At 40.5% G+C, this 12334-nt stretch overlaps 1 long non-coding RNA gene across 2 annotated transcripts in view; it reads right to left on the bottom strand.

The window, feature by feature from the left end:
* LOC115856575 (uncharacterized) overlaps positions 1-12334 on the bottom strand; it is a 367268-nt gene that overhangs the window by 328992 nt on the left and 25942 nt on the right. For both annotated transcript variants that reach the window (XR_009559664.1, XR_009559663.1), the window contains exon 2: positions 2240-2339. This is a non-coding gene — a long non-coding RNA (uncharacterized lncRNA). The remainder of the gene's footprint in view (positions 1-2239; positions 2340-12334) is intronic.

Below are 12334 nucleotides of genomic sequence, written 5' to 3' on the forward strand. Positions count from 1 at the left end.
AAAAAAATTTTTTTTAAGTCTCAGATACTGCTAATAAAACTGTGGTTTGTGGCCTGTATTTGTAATTGAAGGAAATACTGAATTTCTGTTAGAGGCTAATGAGGAAAGAGAGGTAAGAGAGATTTCCCATTACAGACCATCTTGCTCCACCCGTTCCTTTGGGAGATGGGAAGTCTCAAATGGGGGAAATCTGAGAAGTCTAACGTGGGAGGTCTAAGAAGTCTTACCCCCAGGGCCCCGACTCCCAGACATAAGGTCAGAGGAAACTCGATGGCCAGAGTAGGACCTTGAAGACTCGAATAAGTCATTTTACTTGTCTAGGAATGAATCAAATAAATGGGAATATAGCTATTTCCATATCCCTTAAGGACCACCTTCCCTGCCTTCAGAAAGCTCTCTGTATATTGATTCTACTATTGAGACCTAATACATATTTTTAATCTCTGTATTTGAGATTAAAATCTGTAAAATAAAACCAGTAACGACTTACCACACTGGGTTGTTATGAGGATTATATGCAAAAAACTACTTAAAGCTCCTATCACAGCACCTGGCATGTTGTTGAAGGTAAGTAAATAATACTTATTTGTAAATTAATAATACCTCATGGTACCTTACCCCTCAATTCTTTGCAATGCCCGCAGGTAATCTGGAAATTCAGCTGTGAGATTTAAATGTCTGGGATTCTGTAAAAAAATGACTGATTAAATTTAGAGATCAGATTTTGTGTCTTTCCAGGCCTACTTTAACTTCCACGCTGCTGTCACCCAGCCTGCATAGCTTCACTCCCTCTGCAAAGAGCGAGCTGCCACAAACTCTTGAAAGCACGCCTTTGGATTCTCTCCCGGCTATCTTGTGCCTGGTGAGACAAAGAACACCTGAGCAGGTAGGCGTGGCTTCTCTGCCTTCAGCCAAGGTGCACACACTTGATAGATGTTTTCTAACTTCCCGATTCTTCAGGCCTGAGCATAAGTGTCAGGCAGGCAAAGTAGACATAAGCTTATACCTCAAAATATTTAGTGGATTAAGGTGCAAATTCTGCTGAATTCACAGGAAAAAAAAATGACTACTCTTTTTTATTTTTTTAAATGGTCGTCATTTAATTTGAGTTTGTTTTGTTTTGTCTTGTTTTGTTTGCGGTACGCAGGCCTCTCACTGTTGTGGCCTCTCCCGTTGCGGAGCACAGGCTCCGGACGCGCAGGCTCAGCGGCCATGGCTCACGGGCCCAGCCGCTCCGCGGCATGTGGGATCTTCCCCAGACCGGGGCACGAATCCGTGTCCCCTGCATCGGCAGGCAGACTCTCAACCACTGCACCACCAGGGAAGCCCAAAAAATGACTACTCTTAACAAAGGCTGCCTGACAATAATTTTCTGTGAAGGGGGAGAACAGTAGATACTGGAAAGTATGGCTGATTAGGGGCTATGGGATACATGAAGGAGGCTGAAAGGGACCCCAGGATTCAGGTTACTGGTGGAGCATTTGGTGGGGGACTCTGGGGACTCAACACCTGGGTGGCAGCCTCTAGATGGGGGGATACCATGCCCCTTTCTTTTCACATTCTGCTCTTTCTCCCCTCGATGCCACATCTCTCTTGTCTTCTGTGCCTCTGCCTCCATCCTTTTCCCTACCCAGGACCACAACCCATAATTTGCAGGGCCCAGTACAAAATGAAAATGTGAGGTCCCTTTTTCAAAAACTATTAAAAATTTTCAGGATGGCCAAAGCAGAACTTAAAGTAAACCAAGCAGGGGTCCTCCTGCGTGCAGTAGGGGCCTGTGTCACAGAGCAGGTCACACACACACACAGCCGGCCCTGCCCCCCCTTTCTCTGCTGGTGCCTCATTCCTCACCCATCTGCCTCTATCTTCAAGATGACACTTGCCCCCCTTGAACCCGCCACACGTAGACATTAAGATCATCAACTCCCACACCCTTCGAGCTGCAAAGGACCCCAGAGGCCAGCGCCTTCATTTTACACCCCAGGTAACCCAGAGGTTGGTTCAGGGGCAACCATGAGGGCATATTGGTTGAACCTCCAGCCCCAGGTTCTCCCCACTCAATTACCTGGGTGCCCACTTCTCTCTCACAGCAAGTTTTCTAACTACACTCATCTGGGAGGTCCTTTTGTCTCTCATGCCACCTGACTACTGAAAACAGTAAGGGAAAAGAAGAGGGATAGCAGAGTTAAGAATAGCCCAAGATAATCAGCAAATTAAAATATTGAAAATAGGGACTTACCTGGCCGTCCAGTGGTTAAGACTTCACCTTCCAATGCAGGGGGTGCGGGTTCAATCCCTGGTCGGGGAACTAAGATCCCACATGTCTCACGGCCAAAAAACTAAAACAGAAAACAGAAGCAGTATTGTAACAAATTCAGTAAAGACTTTAAACGTGGTCCACATCAAAAACAAAAATCTTTAAAAAAAATATTGAAACTATTTCCCCTTAAGATGGGATCAAGCATTCCATAGCCTGAGAGACTTAACCTCATAAAAATGGGGAGGAAAAAAGGAAAGAAAAAGACATGCTTATTTCAGCTCTTGCAAAACTTGCTTGGTCAACCAGTATTTGTCAAGCACTGTTGCAGGTGTTACTAATACAACAGTAAATAAGGCAAAGTTCCTGATCTTAAGAGCCCCAGGAGAGAGCTTCCCTGGTGGCGCAGTGGTTGAGGGTCCGCCTGCCAATGCAGGGGCTGCAGGTTCGTACCACGGTCAGGGAAGATTCCACATGCTGCGGAGCGGCTGGGCCCATAAGCCATGGCCACTGAGCCTGTGCGTCCGGAGCCCGTGCTCCGCAACGGGAGAGGCCACAGCAGTGAGAGGCCCGCGTACCGCAAAAAAAAAAGAGAGAGCTCCAGGAGGCAGTCAGATCAGTAAGATATAACCCCTCCCCAAAACATGAACTTTAAAAAAAAAGCAGGTTATTAAATTGTGACACTTATAACACTAATTTTGTTTTTTAAAATATTAAAATAAAATTTACCTAAATGGCCCCCAAAAAGTGGTTTTTCTGGCTGATGAAATTACAGGGCATTTTTTTTCTTATAATTCAACGTAATTTTTCATTCTTTATTATATTTATAATATGTATTACATTTATAAGACAAAAAATTAATGTTTATACCTTTTGACAATGTATAAAATGTCTATGACTCTATTCCCTAAGGAAGTGATTTTAAATATGAATAAATTTAATCATTACAGTATTATTTATAATAATGAAAAAGTGAGGACATTTTGCTCAAGATCTTCCCTGGAGAGTTCTTGAATGATCACACAATGTTGCTACTAACAATTTAGAGATGGTGCCACTAGGTGGCAACAGGGAATCTCCGACATGTGAGTACAACTTCAAGGTTAGCTCCCAAAGCCTTCAGAACTCAATGCTGGTGGAATGCTCATTGAAATTCTTTCTCAAAATGAAATCACAGTGTTACCCCCAAAAAAGCTTTTAACCTAGAAATCTCACCGTTAGGAATAAATTATTAAAATAATGGAATAAATGAACAGAGATGTATGTATATACTAGCAAAAAAAGTGAAACCACCTAAATTGTCCATTAATGGAGGACTGATACATTATGATGACTTATTAATGATGAAGTTCTGTATTGACAGGAAAGGATGTCCGTTATATGTTATTTTTAAGTGAAAAGAAAGCAGATTATCCAATACTGATATGGAAGATAATTTGCTATAAGGATTAAAAGCCTGTAGAGTCAGATGGTCAGTGATCAAGTACCAACTATTAACTGTGTGACTTTGAGCAAGTTTCTTAACCTCTCTGGGCATCATTTACAAAATAGGAATGATATTACTACCTCACCAGGTTGTTGTGAAGATTAAATACAGTATTACAGGGAAAGCCCTGACAACAGCACTTAGCATCTACTAAGCTCCCAGCAGGCCTTAGCTACCATTATTACATATAGTGTGATACCAATATTTTTATAAATATCCAATATATCTATATGTGGACATATGCATTTTCCAAAAGGATACATATCAAAATGTTACCATGATTATAATATTGGGGTGGTGAGATCACAGGTGATATTTTAATTAAAGCTCTTAGCAATTTGGGGGAAAAAATTCTGATGATGGCTCTGTATGCTCAAATGCATGGAGATCTATAACTATAATCTTCCATACCACATTTCTAGGAAAAATAATTTTTCAATTTTTTATTTAATAACAAAAAAAATCACTGTTTTAAAATAAAGTCTACAGCGTATCTCTCTAATAATTTTCCTTTTTCCTTTCTTTTTAAATTTGATTCCACCTCTCACCTCACCAGAGCTTGTTTTGAACGTTTTTATACCCACCCTTAATTCTAGCTCGTTGTCAGGATCCTCCCCCGCCCAGGCTAGTCCAAAGCCGCAGTCAACACTGCTTTCTGCTCTGGCCTGGCTGTGTTGGTTTCCCACCCCTCTCCACCCCTGCAAGCCCTCCAGGTGGACTAAAAAGGTTTCCTTCCATTCAATCCCTACTTCCTCTTCCACAGGCCCCAAACCACTCCTTGTTAGAGAAAACTGAATTCCGCTGTTAGGTTTCGCACTGTTTCTGGGTGTGTGTGTGTGTGTGTGTGTGTGTGTGTGTGTGTGTGTGTGTGTGTGTGTGTGTTTAAACACCATTTCCCTTTTTGTTCCTTTTAGATAAAAAGAAGAGCTCCTCTCCTGTTCCGCCCACCCCTCAAACCCCCTTCCTTTTCCTTTGTCTGTTGCTCTGTATCCTTTGTCCCAGTGATGAAACCTGCCTCCCCTTAGGTTTTCTCTTTACAACCTTGCTAGCGCCTTCAGAAACCAAGATTAAAGTGTCAAAATCCTGACATGCATGGGATTGTTTTGTTTAGAGAATTAACAGCAAATTACACTGCTTTCATTACTGTAATTCATGGCATTAGCTTTAACTGCACCCCACTCAATTTGCAACATAAACTTGCTACTGGTTACGGAGTTATCTCAATTAGCTTTTTTATCTATGCCCTCATTCTCCATACTAAGAACAAATAAATGGCCTTCACATAGTAGCCCCTACATTTGCACCTTTGGAACTAGAAGGCAGTGACTTCGCAGCAAAACTGAAGTTGGCTCCCTCTGCTGATTCAAAAGGGCTCAAGCACTGCTGACTGAGAGCATGACGCAACAGATACTGCCTCTGGCATAAGGCAATTTTTTGCATTGACTTAGTGATTAAAGCGATTAGAAGCAACTGTTACTACAATTTTTTTTAAGTGAAGCAAGAAGCAGCTACCAAATTTAATTAATATAAATGTATATCGCAGGTAAGATAATGGTACAACTTTGCAAGGATAAGATACAGTAAATGAAAATAACTTCTACTCACACAAAGAAGTCACAACTTGACCCAACTTTTATAAATATGTTTAATAATAGCTGTTCATGTAAGTTCATTGATAAAAATCTTAGAATGTAAATCATTAATAATGTTAATAATAGTTTCTGATTTTATTCTAAATCAACCTTAGGAATTTAGATTGGTTTTAAGATAGTTTAAATTATTTTTATAGTATTTTATGTTTAACTCAAAGACTTCTCTCTTTAATCAAAAACAAAACTCGGGGCTTCCCTGGTGGCGCAGTGGTTGAGAGTCCGCCTGCCGCTGCAGGGGACACGGGTTCGCTCCCCGGTCCGGGAAGATCCCACATGCTGCGGAGCGGCTGGGCCCGTGAGCCATGGCCGCTGAGCCTGCGCGTCCGCAGCCTGTGCTCCGCAACGGGAGAGGCCACAACAGTGAGAGGCCCGCGTACCGCAAAAAAAAAAAAAAAAAAACTCACTTTGAGGATTTATTCATTCATCAAACATTAGCTCAGAACTGATGACTAGCATGGTGTGGAGAGCAAAGTGTGGGAGAGGTGAACTCCAAACACAGAAGACACAGCTTCCACTTTCAAGGAGTTTGTCATCTACTCAGAAAGCAAAACACACACATAAAGTAACTCATGGAAAATTTTAAAAGCAACATAATAATCAAGTGTAACAATATTTGGAGATTATTTGTTTTTTAAGACCTTTAAACTTGAAGTGCCAGATAAAGTGCAAGACCCCTAGTTAAAATTTTAATTCTATAAATAACAAAGAATTTTTACTATAAGCATGTCCCATGCTAAAAGGAAGAGGAAAAAATTATTTGCTCTTTATCTGAAATTCAAGTTAACTGGGCATCCTGCATTATTATTTTCTAAATCTGACAACTCTAAATTTGAGGCATGTGGGATACAGAAAGGATCCTAATAGAGTGGATTGGGTCAGATAAGCTTCCTGGAGAACGTGAGTTTTAAGCCAACTGCTGATGAAAACAGTGGATGGAAACAGAAGACTTTCCAAATGTGGGAAGCGAGTGTCCATGGCAGTGAAATCGAGATGAGCAAGTAACTCCTGGTTAGGATGGCAACCAAAGTAGTTTAGCCGGAGGAAGATTTTCAAGAGGGACAAGAAAGCTGAAAACTGCTGATGTGAGTGATCACTCTTAACTTGATTTCTTTCTATGGAGTTTGCTTAAAGGACAATATTCCTACCTCCCAATCAATTAGACATTTTTAAAAAATAATTTTTCTCTCTGTAAGCCAAGACCACAGATTTCAATGGCTTAGACACAGAAGTTTTAAATTGTAGAGATGTTTCTCTCTACTGGTTATTTACGTTGGCTTTACAATTTGAGTTTTGCTGTTATACATTTTAAAGATCAAAAATGTGTTTAAAATATATAATATATCCAGTTGAAATATATATATGTATTTGTTTGTTTACTTATGGATTTATTTTCCCACTGGCTTCCAATGGGAGGGTCCTGATATCTGAGTCTTTGCTGGATGGGGGAGTCAGGAGCTTTGGAGGGAGGAGGGAGTGAGCCCTAAAGAGCTCTGCAGAATAAAAAGAGCAAGTAGAGATGGGGAGCCTGGAGCCATAACCCTAACCCTAACCCTAACCTTAGGAATTTAGATCCCAGAGTGCTCCTACCGGAGGTTTTTCTCCTCTCCCAGTACCTTCCTCTGCCCTACTGCTTTCAAATCTGTCTTTCCTATATCTAGCGGCCCTGTTTCTAGAAGTCTGTCATAAGCTGTGGGATATATTAAGTGAAGAATAGTACGTTAGGCTTATAAGGAAACACAGTATAAAAAATATATTTGCTTGTATTTTTTAAACATATATGATTATATTTTAAAACAACAAAAGGATAATCATAAAATAAAAATAATAATACCTCCTTCCTATGAAGGAAGGAGGAAATGAGGTAGAGAAGAAACAAACACAAACTAGACTTCTTTAGATGCACTTTGGTAGATGTAACTTTGGGATCATGTAAATATTTAAATAATTGATACTTAAATTGAGAAAAAGCAATCCTTCACAAAAAATGAAAGGAAAAAATGAACATAACTGTATAGCCAGATGGTGGCATAACCACCAGAGAGGGACTATTCTAAATGACTTAAAAACACAGTAATTTGACTGACATCCCCTGTGGGATACACCCTAGGGATAGAAGGGACTGTTAAGAACAAAAACTAATAAGACAATCTTCAAAGTTTTAGAGTATGAACTGTCAGTGTCTGAGGCTGTTGTGTGTATAACTTGGGATAAAGCAAATGAGAATAAATATGTGATGTTCAAATTCTCTCATATCCAGCATTATTGAGAACTGGGGATCTTAGCATGAACAGAAAATAAATAAATTAAATCGAAGAGATTAAGTAAAAATCCTGTAGTCATGAATTTATTATGAAGTATCAGTATGAACAGATGATTCATTTTATCTTTAAAACAAAACCTATATTTCCCAGGTCTGTCTGATGAGAAGTTCTAGAAACAAAGACCAAAAAAAGTAGAAATAAGCACCCTAGTGCCCCAGTTGTGAACTTGAAATACTATTTTCACTGAAAGACATAAGGGCTCCTTAGAAAGGACTAATTCTAGGGGCAGAGAAATAAAGGATGAGTTTGGAACATCTTGTCAGACAACAGAGAAGTTGTCAGGCTATAGAGTCATGTCAGTGGGGCTCAGGCATCAACTTGACCAAAGATGGAACCACTGAGCATCAATACAAAAAATAAGGGAAAAGGATTTAAATACAACAAATATGTTGACTTCATGAGTCTGTAAAGATATTAAAGCAAAATAAAACATATTGGTCACTACTGGAGGATACTAGTGAACTGGCTTATTGTTTTGAACATTGATAAAGACAGACAATCAAGCATTTATCCTGACTTTCCTATGTAAACTGTACCACTGTGTAACCAAATAGTAGTCCAGCTAAGAAAGGAAGAATGAATGACAGAATTAGAATACCACCATTCTGCAACTCAAAGTGAATTAATGGATCTAGGCACTAACCATCAATGTCATCCCAAAGAGACAACCAGACATCAGGTACCTCTGGTAAGAGGGACCATGTGATCTATGAAGTGGTCCTGCTGAAAACTCCAACCTGAATCTGACAAAGCCTCAAAATCTAATTACCACTGAGCCTCCCAGGCTGCACAGACAACCATGCAGGGACCCAGCTCCTCTGTCCAGCAGGCTGGCACCAGCCCAAAGCCCCCTCAGCTCTGCATATAGCCGTGCAAGGACACAGGCCTGCCCTCCAACAGGTCAACACTAGCCCCAAGCCCTCCCAGGCCCACAAAGATAGCTGCTCAGGACCCCACCCTGCCCACCAGCAGGCCAGGAGCAGTCCTGTGCCCCACCCTGGAACTATGGCTGTGCTGCCAACCATGCAGGAAGACTACCCTGCCCACCAGTGGGCCTGCAGCCACTGCACAAGGCACAACTTCACAGCCAACCAGGCAGGGGGCCAGCCCCACCTACCAGTGCACCCACAGTAGTTGGTCCCACCACAATAGAAGTGTGCATGCAGCTCACATAGAGGGCACCCCTAGAGCATATAGCTCTGGTGATCACAGGGGAACATGCTTCTGGGCCCCATAGGACTTCTCCTACATAAGGCCACATCTCCATGATTGGGAAATGTAACTAAAAGTAACACACAGAAATAAACACGGGGGGGGGGGCTTCCCTGGTGGCAGTGGTTAAGAATCCACCTGCCAATGCATGGGACACAGGTTTGAGCCCTGGTCCAGGAATATCCTACATGCCACGGAGTAACTAAACCTGTGCCCCACAACTACTGAGCCTGTGCTCTAGAGCCCACAAGCCACCACTACTGAAGCCCACGTGCCTAGAGCCTGTGCTCCACGACAAGAGAAGCCACTGCAACAAGAAGCCCGTGCAGCACAACGGAGAGTAACCCCCACTCGCCGCAACTAGAGAAAGCCCATGCACAGCAATGAAGACCCAACGCAACCATAAATAAATACATAAATTTTATAAATAAATAAGAATAATGAGAAACCCTTGTGGTTTCCGTCACATTAAGCATTTTAGAAAAAAAAAAAGAGAGAGAAAGAAACACAGGGAATTGGGCAAAATGAGGAGACAGAGGAGTATGTTCCAAACAAAGAAACAAGACAAAGCCCCAGAAAAACTAAGTTAAGTGGAGAAAAGCAACCTACCCAATAAAGAGTTCAAGGTACTGATCATAAAGATGTTCACTGAACATGGGAGAAGAATGGATGAACACATGAAGACTTTCAACAAAGAGAAAATAAAAAGAAGAAACAGACATGAAGAATACAATAACTGAAATTAAAAATACCCTAGAAGGAATCAAAAGTAGATTATATGATACAGAGGAAAGGAGCAGCCCATCTGGAAGACAGAGTAGTAGAAATCACCCAAACTGAACAGAAAAAAGAAAAAACAATTTTAAAAATGAGGATAGTTTAAGAGACCTCTGAGACAACATCAAGTGTACTAACATTCACATTACAGGGGACCCAGAAGGAAAAGAGAGAAAGAGGCAGAGAACTTATTTGAAGAAATAATAGTTGAAACTTTCCTAACCTGGGGAAGGAAGCAAACATACACACCATGATCAAGTGCGATTTATTCCAGGAATGCAAGAATGGTTCAATACATATAAATCAATCAACAGGATACATCACATTAACAAAATGAAGAATAAAAATCATATGATCATCCCAATAGACACAGAAAAAGCTTTTGACAAAATTCAACATCTATTAATGATAAAACACACAACAAAGTGGGTAGAGAGGGAACATGACTCAACACAATAAAGACCATATATGAGAAACCTACAGTCAACATCATATTCAATGGTGAAAAGCTGAAAGCATTTCCTCTAAGATCAGGAACAAAAGGATGCCCACTCTCAACTATTCAACATAGTATCAGAAGTTCTAGCCACAGACATCAGACAAGAAAAAGAAATAAAAGGAGTTCAAATTGGAAAGGAAGAAGTAAAGCTGTCACTGTTTGCAGATTACATGATACTATATATAGAAAATCCTAACAACCCCACCAAAAAACTATTAAAACTAATTAATGAATTCCATAAAGTTGCAGGTTACAAAATTAATATACAGAAATCTGTTGCATTTCTATACACTAACAGTGAACTATCAGAAAGAGAAGTTAAGAAAACAATCCCATTTACAATTTCATCAAAAAGAATAAAATACCTACGAATAAATCTATCCAAAAAAGAAAAAGACTTGTACTCTGAAAACTATAAGACAGAGGAAGTCCTTGGAAGTCCAGTGGTTAGGACTCTGCACTTCCACTGCAGGGGACCTGGGTTCAATCCCACAAGCTGTGTGATATGGCCAAAAAATTTAAAAATTAAATTAAATTAAATTTTTAAAAAACTATAAGACACTGGTGAAAGAAATTGAAGATGAGACAAACAAATGGAAAGAGCTACCATGCTCATAGACTGGAAGAATTAATATTTTTAAAATGAGAGGACTTCCCTGGTGGTCCAGTGGTTAAGACTCCATGCTCCCAATGCAAGAGGCCTGGGTTCGACATCTGGTCAGGGAACTAGATCCCACATGCCACAACTAAGAGCATGCATGCCATGGCTAAAAAAAAAAAAAATGATCCCACATGCCACAATGAAGATCTCACATGTGGCAGTGAAGATCCCGCATACCGCAACTAAGACCTGGTGCAGCCAAATAAATTAATTAAATAAATAAATATTTAAAAAATAAGAAAAATAAAATGACCATACTACCCAAGTCAATCTACAGATCCAATGTAATCCTTATGAAACTACCAAAGCTATTTTTCACAGAAAACAAAAATTCTAAAATTTGTACTAAAACATGAAAAACCCCAAATAGCCAAAGCAATCTTGAGAAAGAAGAACAAAGCTGGAGGTATCATGTGCCCCAATTTCAAACTAAACTACAAAGCTACAGTCATCAAAACAGTGTGGTGCTGGCAGAAAAACAGACACATAGGTCAATGGATCAGAATAGAGAGCCCAAAAATAAACCCACACTTATCTGGTCAATTAATCTATGACAAAAGAGGAAAGAATATACAACAGGGAAAAGACAGCCCCTTCAATAAATCATCTTGGAAAAACTGGACAGCTACATGCAAAAGAATCAAACTGGACTACTTTTTCAAACCATCTACAAAAATAAACTCAAAATGGATTAGGGACTTAAGTGTAAGACCCAAACCATAAAACTCCTAGAAGACAACATAGGCAGTGCATTCTTCAACATCAGTCTTAGCAATATTTTTTTGGCTATGTCTTCCTGGGCAAGGGAAACAACAAAAAGTAAAATAAACAAATGACACTACATCAAACTTTTTAGCTTTTTCACAGTGAAGGAAACTATCAACAAAGCAAAAATGCAGCTGGAGTGACTTCCCTGGTGGCGAAGTGGTTAAGAATCCACCTGCCAATGCAGATAACATGGGTTCAATCCCTGGCCAAGGAAGATCCCATATGTCATGGAGCAACTAAGCCGTTGTACCAAAACTACTAAGCCTGCGCTCTAGAGCTCGCGAGCCACAACTACTGAGCCTGCACGCCACAACTACTGAAGCCCGTATGCCTAGAGCCCATGCTCTGCAACAAGAGAAGCCACCACAATGAGAAGCCTGTGCACTACAACAAAGAGTAGCCCCCTCTCACCGCAACTAGAGAAAGCCTGTGCGCAGAAATGAAGACCCAACACAGCCAAAAATAAATAAAAAAAAAAAAATGCAGGGACTTCCCTGGTGGTCCAGTGGCTAAGACTCCATGCTCCCAATGCAGGGGTCCCAGGTTCAATTCCTGGTCAGGGAACTAAATCCCACATGCCGCAACGAAGACCCCACACGCCACAACTAAGACCTGGCGCAGCCAAATAAATAAATAAATACATTTTTTAAAATGCAGCTGGAGAAGATATTTGCATATGATATATCCAATAAGGGGTTATT

This window comes from Globicephala melas, chromosome 17 (assembly GCF_963455315.2).
Source record: "Globicephala melas chromosome 17, mGloMel1.2, whole genome shotgun sequence".
NCBI lineage: Eukaryota > Metazoa > Chordata > Mammalia > Artiodactyla > Delphinidae > Globicephala > Globicephala melas.